The following is a 10,826-nucleotide window of genomic DNA, read 5'->3' on the forward strand; positions in this document are numbered from 1 at the left end:
CCACTGTTTTGTGCACTTATTTGCACACCTATGGCCTCTTCAGGTACCAGGCATGCATCTGGTGTGTTTAAATTTATGTTGACCTAACACACACACACAAACACACACACACACACACACACACACACACACACACAAATCCACTGATATTTTTTAATTTGCATATTTCTCTATAACTTCTTTTGTCCTATTTCATGCCTTGTACAACTCCCTTGTGAGGTGTATTCCTTTTCTTTGTTTTTTCTTTTCAATTTTTTTACTAGATTTTTTTTTCATTTACATTTCAAATGCTATCCTGAAAGTCCCCTATACCTTCCCCCTCCCCGTCCTGTTCCCTTAACCATGCACTCATAATTCTTGGCTCTGGCACTCCCCTGTACTGCAGCATATAAAGTTGGCAAGACCAACGGGCCTCTCTTCCCAGTGATGGCTGACTAGGCCATCTTCTGCTACATATGAAGCTAGAGAAACAAGCTCTGGGGATACTGGTTAGTTCATATTGTTGTTCCACCTATAGGGTTGCAGACCCCTTCTGCTCCTTGAATACTTTCTCTAGCTCCTCCATTAGGACCCTGTGTTCCATCCAATAGATGACAGTGAGCATCCACTTCTGTATTTGCCAGGCACTGGCATATCCTCACACAAGACAGGTATGTCAGAGTCTGTTCAGCAACATCTTACTGGAATGTGCAATAGTGTCTGCATTTGGTGGCTAATTATAGAATGGATGCCCGGGTGGGGTAGTCTCTGAATGGTCCATCCTTTCGACTTAGCTCCAAACTTTGTCTCTGTAACTCTTCCATGGGTATTTTGTTCCCTATTCTAAAGAGGTATGAAGTGTCCATACGTTGATTTTCCTTCTTGATTTTCTTGTGTTTTGCAAATTGTATATTGGGTATTGTAAGTTTCTGGGCTAATATCCACTTATCAGTGAGTGCATTTCAAGTGACTTCTTTGTGATTGGGTTACCTCACTCAGGATGATATCTTCCAGATACATCTATCTGCCTAGGAATTTCATAAATCCATTGTTTTAATAGCTGAGTAGTACTCCATTGTGTAAATGTACCACATTTTCTGTATCCATTCCCCTTTTGAGGGACATCTGGATTCTTTCCAGCTTCTGGCCATTATAAAAAAGGCTGCCATGAAGATACTACTGCAGGTGTCCTTCTCTGGGTATATGCCCAGGAAAGGAATTACTGAATCTTCAGATATTACTATGTCAAATTTTTTGAGAAACTGCCAGACTGATTTCAAGAGTGGTTGTACAAGCTTGCAATCCCACGAGCAAAGGAGGAGTGCTCCTCTTTCTCCACATCCTCGCCAGCATCTGAGGTCACCTGAATTTTTGATCTTAGCCATTCTGACTGGTGTGAGGTAGAATCTCAGGGTTTTTTTTATTTGCATTTCCCTGATGGTTAAAGATGCTGAACATTTTTTCAAGTGCATCTCAAACCTTCGATATTCCTCAGTTGAGAATTCTCTTTTAGCTCTGTACCCCATTTTTTTGGGTTATTTGAATTTCTGGAGTCCAGCTTCTTGAGATCTTTGTATATATTGTATATTAATCCCCTATCAGATTTAGGATTGGTAAAAATCCTTTCCCAATCTGTTGGTGGCCTTTTTGTCCTATTAACAGTGTCTTTTACCTTACAGAATCTTTGCAATTTTATCTGGTCCCATTTGTTGATACTTGATCTTACAGCACAAGCCATTGCTGTTCTGTTCAGGAATTTTTCCACTATGCCCATATCTTCGAGACTTTTCCCCACTTTCTCCTCTATAAAATTCAGTGTCTCTGATTTTATGTGGAGGTCTCTGATCCACTTGACTTAAGCTTTGTACAAGGAGATAAGAATGGATCAGTTCTCATTCTTCTACATGATAACCACCTGTTGTGCCAACACCATTTGTTGAAAATGCTGTCTTTTTTCCACTGGATGGTCTTAGCTCCCTTGTCAAAGATCAAGTGACCATAGGTGTGTGGGTTCATTTCTTTTTTTTAATTTTATTTTATTAGGTATTTATTTCATTTACATTTCCAATGCTATCCCAACAGTCCCCCACACGCTCCCCGACCCAATCGCCCACATTCCCCTCCCCCACTCCCACTTCTTGGCCCTGATGTTACCCTGTACTGGGGCATGTAAAGTTTGCCTGACCAATGGGCTCTCTTTCCACTGATGGCCGAATAGGCCATCTTCTGATACATATGTAGATAGAGACATGAACTCCAGGGGTTACTGGTTAGTTCATATTGTTGTTCCACTTATAGGGTTGCAGATACCCCCAGCTCCTTGAGTACTTTCTCTAGCTCCTCCATTGGTGGCCCTGTGATCCATCCAATAGTTGACTGTGAGCATCCACTTATGTGTTTGCCAGGCCCCGGGATAGTCTCACAAGAGACAGCTATATCAGGGTCCTTTCAGCAAAATCTTGCTGTTGTAGGCAATGGTGTCAGTGTTTGGAGGCTGATTATGGGATGGATCCCCGGGTATGTCAGTCTCTAGATGGTCCATCCTTTCATCTCAGCTCCACACTTTGTGTCTGTAACTCCTTCCATGGGTGTTTTGTTCCCAATTCTAAGAAGGGGCAAAGTGTCCACACTTTGGTCTTCGTTCTTCTTGAGTTTCATATGTTTCGCAAATTGTATCTTATATTTTGGGTATTCTAAGTTTCTGGGCTAATATCCACTTATCAGTGAGTACATATTGTGTGAGTTCTTTTGTGATTGGGTTACCTCACTCATGATGATGCCCTCCAGGTCTATCCATTTGCCTAGGATTTCCATAAATTCATTCTTTTTAATAGCTGATTAGTACTCCATTTTGTAAATGTGCCACATTTTCTTTATCCATTCCTCTGTTGAGGGTCATCTGGGTTCTTTCCAGTTTCTGGCTATTATAAATAAGGCTTCTGTGAACATAGTGGAGCATGTGTCCTTCTTATTGGTTGGAACATCTTCTGGATATATGCCCAGGAGAGGAATTGCATGATCCTCTGGTAGTACTATGTAGAATTTTCTGAGGAGCCACCAGACTGATTTCCAGAGTTGTTGTACAAGCTTGCAAACCCAACAATGGAGGAGTGTTCCTCTTTCTCCACATCCTCGCCAGCATCTGCTGTGAAGAATTGAGTTAGAATTTTGATGGGTATTGCATTGAATATGTAGATTTTGTTTGGCAAATAGACATTTTTACTATATTAACCCAGCCAATCCTTGAGTATGGGAGATCATTTTATCTTCTGAGTTCTTCAATTTCTTTCTTCAGAGACTTGAAGTTCTTGTCATACAGACTTTTCACTTCCTTAGTTACAGTCATACCACCGTATTTTATATTTTTTGACTGTTGTGAAGTGTGTTGTATCCCTAATTTCTTTCTCATCCTCTTTATTCTTTGTGTAGGGAAAGGCCACTGACATGTTTGAGTTAATTTTATATTCAGCTACTGCACTGAAGTTGTGTATCAGGTTTAGGATTTATCTGGTGTAATTTTTGGGGTCACTGATACATGCTATCATATCTTCTGGAAATAGTGATATTTTGCCATCTTCCCAATTTGTATTCATTTGTTCTCCTTTTGTTGTTGAATTGTTCTGGCTAGGACTTCAAGTACTATGTTGAATAGGTAGGGAGAAAGTGGGCAACTTTGTCTAGTCCCTGATTTTAGTAGGATTGCTTCAAGTTTCTCACCATTTAGTTTGATGTTGGCTACTGGTTTGCTGTCTCTTGCTTTTATTATATTTAGGTATGGGCCTTAAATTCCAGATCTTTCCTCAACTTTTACTATAAATGGTGTAGTATTTTGTCAAATGCTTTCTCAGCATCTAATGAGATAATCATGTGGTTTTTGTCTTTGAGATTGTTTCTCTAGTAGATTAAGTTGGTAGATTTCTGTATACTTAACTATCCCCGCATCGCAGGGATGAAGACTACTACTTGATCATGATGTATTCTTGGATTCAGTTTGCAAGAATTTTATTGAGTATTTTTGCATTGATATTCATAAGGGAAATTGGTCTGAAGTTTCCTTTCTTCAATGGGTCCTTCTCTTTTGATTTTGCATAATATTTTGAATAGTATTGGCATTAGGTCTTTTTGAAGAGCTCATAGAATTTTATACTAAACCCATCAGATACTGGGCTTTTTTTGTTGCTGTTTGGGAGACTATTAATGACTGCTTCTATCTCTTTAGGGGTTATGGGAGTATTTCCATGGTTTATCTGATCCTGGTTTTAATTAGGTACCTGATATCTGTCGAGATAATTGTACAATTCATCCAGATTTTCCAGTTTTGTTGAGTATAGGATTTTGTAGTAGGATCTGATGATTTTTTTTCGATTTCCTAAGTTTCTATTGCTATGTCTCCATTTTCATTTCTGGTTTTCATAATTTGGATACTGTCCCTGTGCCCTGTAGTTAGTCTATCTAAGGGTTTGTCTATCATGTTGATTTTCTCAAATCAACCAGCTCCTGGTTTGGTTGATTCTTCGTATAGTTCCTTTGTTTCCACTTGGTTGATTTCAGTCCTGAGTTTGATTGTTTCCTGCCTTCTATTCCTCTTGGGAGAATTTGCTTCCTTTTGTTCTAGAGCTTTTAGTTGTGCTGTCAAGCTGCTCCTGTATCCTCTCTCCAGTTTCTTTTTAGAGGCATTCAAAGCTATAAGTTCTCCTCTTAGGACTGCTTTCATTGTTTCCCATAAGTTTGGGTATGTTGTAGCTTCATTTTCATTAAACTCTAAAATGTCTTTAATTTCTTTCTTTATTTCTTACTTGACAGAGTTATCATAGAGTAGGTTGTTGCTCACCTTCCACGTGTATGTGGGTTTTCTATTATTTATATTTTTATTGAAGATCAGCCTTAGTCTGTGGTGATCTGATAGGATGCATGGGATTATTTCAATATTTTTATATTTGTTGATGCATGTTTTGTGACTGATTATATGGTCAATTTTGGAGAAGGCATCATGAGGTGCTGAGAAGAAGGGATATCCTTTTGGTTTAGGATACAATGTTCTATAGATATCAACTAAATCCATTTGTTTCATAATTTCTGTTACTTTTATTGTGTGTCTGTTTAGGTTTTGTTTCCAGAATCTGCCCATTGATGAGAGAGGGTTGTTGAAGTCTTCCACTATTATAGTGTGCAGTGCAATGTGTGTTTTGAGCTTTACTAAAATTTCTTTTATGAATGTGGATGCCTTTGCATTTGGAGCATAGAAGTTTAAAATTGAGATTTCATCTTGGTAGATTTTATCTTTTATGAGTATGATTCCCACCACCTTGTCTTTTTTGATAACTTTGGGTTGGAAGTCAATATTATTCCATATTAGAATGGCTACTCCATCTTGTTTCTTGGGACCATTTGTTTAGAAAATTATTTTCCAGCCTTTTGAACTGAATTACTGTCTGTCTTTGTCCCTGAGGTGGGTTTACTGCAAGCAGCAAAATGTTGGGTCCTGTTTTTGTAGCCAGTCTATTAGTCTGTGTCCTTTATTGGGGAAGTGAGTCCATTGATGCTAAGAGAAATTAAAGAAGAGTAATTGTTGCTTCCCGTTATTATTGTTGTTAAAGTTGCGATTTTGTTCTTGCAGCTGTCTTCTTTTAGGTTTGTTAAAGGATTACTTTCTTGCTTTTTCTAGGATGTAGTTCCCATCTTTGTGTTGGTGTTTTCCCATTATTATCCTTTGAAGGACTAGATTCGTGGAAAGATATTGTGTGAAATTGTTTTTGTCATGGAATACTTGGGTTAATCCATCTATGGTAATTGATTGTTTTGCTGGGTACAGTAGCCTAGGCTAAAATTTGTGTTCTCTTTGTGTCTGTATAACATCTATCCATGATCTTCTGGCTCTCACAGTCTCTGGTGAGAAGTCTGGAGTAATTCTAATAGTTCTGCCTGTATATGTTACTTGAGCTTTTCCCCTTACTGCTTTTGATATTCTTTCTTTATTTAGTTCATTTGTTGTTCTGATTATTATGTGTCAGGAGGAATTTCTATTCTGGTCTAGTCTATTTGGTGTTTTGTATGCTTCTTGTATGGTCATGGCCATCTCTTTCTTAAGGTATGGGAAGTTTTCTTATATATTTTTGATGATATTTCCTGGACCTTTAAGTTGAAATTCTTCATTCTCATCTACACCTATGTGGTCTGTGAATTTTTTCATGGGCATTCCGAAATTCTGGGCTAATATCTACTCATCAGTTAGTGTATATCATGTGTTTTGTTATTGGGTTACCTCCCTCAAGATGTTATCCTCCAGATACATCCATTTGCCTAAGAATTTAATACATTAATTTTTAATAGTTGAGTAGTACTCTATTATATAAATATACCACATTTTCTTTATCCACTCCTGTGTTGAAGGACATCTGGGTTCTTTCCAGTTTCTGGCTATTATAAATAAGACAGCTATGAACATAGTGGAGCATGTGACCTTATTACAACTTGGAACATCTTCTGGCTTCATGCCTAGGAGTGGTATAGCTGGGTCCTTAGGTAGTACTGTGTCCAATTTTCTGAGGAACCACCAAAATGATTCCCAGAGTGGTTGTACCAGCTTGCAGCCCCACCAACAATGGAGGAGTATTCCTCTTTTTCCACATCCTTGCCAGCATCTGCTGTCTCATGAGTTTTTGATCTTAGCCATTCTGAATGGTGTGAGGTGGAATATCAGGGTTGTTTTGATTTCCATTTCCTTGATGACTAAGGATTTTGAACATTTCTTTAGGTGCTTCTCAGCCACTAGATATTCCCTAGGTGAGAATTCTTTGTTTAGCTCTGTACCCCATTTTTAATAGGGTCATTTTTTCTCTGGCATCTAACTTCTTGAGTTCTTTGTATATATTGGATTTTAGGTTTCTAGTTGATGTAGGATTGTTAAAAATTTTTCCCATTCTTTTGGTTTCCATTTTGTCCTATTGACAGTGTCCTTTGCCTTACAGAAGCTTTGCAATTTTATGAGGTCCCATTTGTTAACTCTTGTTGTTCAGGAAATTGTCCCCTGTGCCCATGTGCCCAAGACTCTTCCCCACTTACTTTTCTATTAGTTTCAATATATCTGGTTTTATGAGGAGGTCCTTGATCCATTTGGAATTGAGCTTTGTAGGAGGAGGCAAGAATGGATCAATTTGCACTTTTCTACAAGCTAACTTCTACTTGAAACAGCACCATCTGTTGAAAATGCTGACTTTTTTCTACTGGATTATTTTTAGCTCCCTTGTCAAAGAACAAGAGACCATATGTGTGTTGATTCATTTCTGGTTCTCAATCCCATTCCACTGATCTACATTCCTGTCTCTGTACCAATACCATGTAGTTTTTTTTGTTTGTTTGTTTGTTTTTTTTAATTACAATTGCTCTGTAATACAACTTGAGGTCAGGGAATGTGGTTCCACCAGAAGTTCTTTTATTGTTGAGAATAGTTTTCGCTATCCTAGGTTTTTTGTTACTCCCAATGAATTTTCAAATTGTTTCTTTTGAGATAATCCCCACTCTAGTTCTTCAGGACCCGCATGAAGAACAAGCTGTACATCTACTACCCTTAAGCTGAGAGGCCTAGATCCAGCCTGTGTATTTTGTTAGTTATTTAGAAGCAGAATAGTTAATATAGTTTGTTGTTCAGGAGCTTTGGCTTTATTCTTGCATTATTTGTTTTTCTCTCTCATGGAACTATACACTTAGCATGTACACACTACACATTCAACTCCCAAAGTGAATTCCATCAAATCTCCAAACTCACAAGTTATCAATGAGTAGTCCACTGATTCCTATGTCTTTCTGTGTTGCTTTTTAACAATTGGAGAAGATTGACATTCCATGTGTGACCTCTATCAATCATGGCCTAATCTCTCAGTAAGCAAAATGCATGAGTGGTATTTGGATACTCCGTCTTTATCCCCTACTATTTTTTTATCTTCTATTTTAATTTTATAACAACCCCAATTGCCCTTCTAGCTTTTGCACCAGTCACAATGAATTATGATGCAATCCTCCTAAGGCCAATGATACTCAGGCTTTTATGTCACCAGGAACACACTATTTTAACTGTTTGGTCTTTTGTTACCTTATCTGCCTAAAAATTAATAATCATTATTTCACATCAACTGGTTCTATTTATACACACACTGTGCATATATGTTATGTGATTACTATTATTAAAAAAAGCATAGTTTTTATATTTTCAAAGGACTCTGTTGGATAAAGGTGAAGATTAGATTCCCCCAGAAATGATCAAGTATGACACAGTAGAAATATACTGAGACTTCAATGTCTCCAGCTGTGCCAACCAAGTTCTCCTTCACACATAGTCTGTCTTTCTATGTTTCCATAATATTTTCTTATTCTTTTTTAATTGGTCCTTTTTTTCCTTTGTTCTGAGATCCAGTGAAGTCAGAAAAATGTTATTTTTCATCTTTATTTAAAGAGCATATTATTATTAATACCATTATCATTGTTTTATTTACATCTCAAATATTGTCCTGCTCCTTCACCCCCTTGCGCAGTTCTTCACCTTATTCCCTCTCACTTTGCCTCTGAGATGGGTATCGCCATGGGCATCCCCCTCCCCTGGGTCAGCAACTCTTTACAGGATTAAGCAGAACCTCTCCCACTAACGCCAGTCAAGGCAGTCCACTGCTACATACATATTGGTGGCCTCAGACCAGACTTATTTGCTCTTTGATTGGTGACCTAGTCTTTGGGAGCTCCCAGTGGTACACATTAGTTGACACTGTTGGTCTTCCATGTTGCCAACCCCTTCAGTCCCTTCATTCCTCCCCCTAACTCTTCCATACATGTCTCTCACCTCAGTCTAGTAGTTGGATATATGCATCTACATCTGTCTCATTCAGTTGTTGGTATAGCATCTCAGAGGACATTTTTGCTAGACTCCTCTCTGAAAGTAAAACAGAGCATCAGTAATACTGTCAGGGTTTGGTACCTGCCCATGGGATAGATCCCAAGTTGGGCTGGTCACTGGTCTGCCATTCCTTTAGTTATTACTCCATTTCCCCCTGCATTTCTTTTATATAGGAACAATTTTAGGTTGAAAATGTATAGACTCGATACAATTTCCATCACTATTCCAATATAATTCCTCACAGACATGGAAAGAACAATTTTCAACTTCATATGGGAAAACAAAAATCCCAGAATAGCCAAAACAATTCTGAACAATAAAAGAATATCTAGAAGAATCACTTAAGCAAAATTAATAATAATAATAATAATAATAATAATAATAATAATAATAACCCACATGGAGTTGGTACAGAGACAGACAGGTTGATCAATGAGATAAAAAATGAAAACCCAGGAATAAACACATACACCTATGGACACTTGATCTTTGACAAAAAAAGCTAACCATACAGTGGAAAAAAATAAGGCATCAACAAATGGTGCTTGTCTAACTGGAAGTCTGCCTGTAGAAGAATGCAAACTGATTCATATTTATCACCATGCACAAAGCTTACATTCAAGTGGATCAAGGACCTCAACATGAAACCAGATACACTGAATTTAATAGAAGAGAAAGTGGAAAATAAACTCGAATACATTGGCATAGTGAGAAATTTCCTGAATATAACACACCAATAGCTGAGACTCTAAGACCAACAATCCATAAATGGGACCTCATGGAACAGCAAAATTTCTTTAAAGCAAAGGACACTGTCAACAAGACAAAAGGCAAGGTACAGAAAATGTTAGTGTGTGTAGTCTTACTTCAACTAGATAAAACAAGTCTGTTTATTAGGAAATATGTAATCATATCTTGACAATTCTATCAAGGCCTGTAGTATTTTCAGAGGACTATTACTATAAACTCACTTGTTATTACCTTGCATCTGGTAGCTTATTTCTACCATTTAAAGCAGTTGTCCTCAATCTTCCTATTGCTGGCAATCCTTTAATACTGTTCCTTATGTTATGGTCAACCCAAACAAAAGTTCTTTTCGTGGTTTAAATGTACATGTTGAATATAATAATATATGTTATGTTGGTTTGGGTTTACCAATATAAGCTTTATTATATATTCATGGAACCTGCTACCTTAAGATACATATCTTTATTAAAAATTAAATTTAGATAAATATTACTTCAATTGTTTTCCCATCAGTGCTTATTAGTGTAAGAGTAGTATTAAGTATCCTTTGGTTTTCAAAGTACCTTAATGACATTTCATTTTTCATTACTGTCAAATGATTTCAATGGTGTTCATTTTTCTTGTATTTTTATCAGTTTCTCTCCTAGTACTCTGTTCCTCCATCTTTCTCATGCACTCACTCATTCCTCCTGTTTTCATCCGCACCTGACTCAAATCTACCTACAAAATTTGTTTCCCTTCCTAAGCAGATCCATAAGTTCCCCCTCCTTGAGCTCTTCATGTTTTGTTTAGGCTCGCTGTATCTGAGGATTGTAGTATTATTTTCCTTTAAAGAAAAACGAATGTTCAAATATAAATGAGTACATTCCATGTGTGTTTTCCTGTGTCTGGGTTACCTCATTCAGTATAATTTTTTTCTAGTTCCATCCATTTGTCTTCAAATTTAAGGATGGTATCTTTTTTTTTTCCTCACAGAATAGTATTCCATTGTGTATATTCACCACTTTTTCTTTAGTTACTATTCAGTTGAGGGACATCTAGGTTGTTTACAATTTCTGGCCACTATGAGTATAGCTGCAATGAAGATGATTAAGGAAGTGTCCTTGTGGTAATATGGAGAGTATTCTGGGTGTATGCTCAAAATAGGTATATCTGGATCTTGAGACAAAACAATTTCCAATAGTCTGAGGAACCATTATGTTGATTTTCATAGTGG

Source organism: Mus musculus, chromosome X, assembly GCF_000001635.26.
Source record: "Mus musculus strain C57BL/6J chromosome X, GRCm38.p6 C57BL/6J".
Classification (NCBI taxonomy): domain Eukaryota; kingdom Metazoa; phylum Chordata; class Mammalia; order Rodentia; family Muridae; genus Mus; species Mus musculus.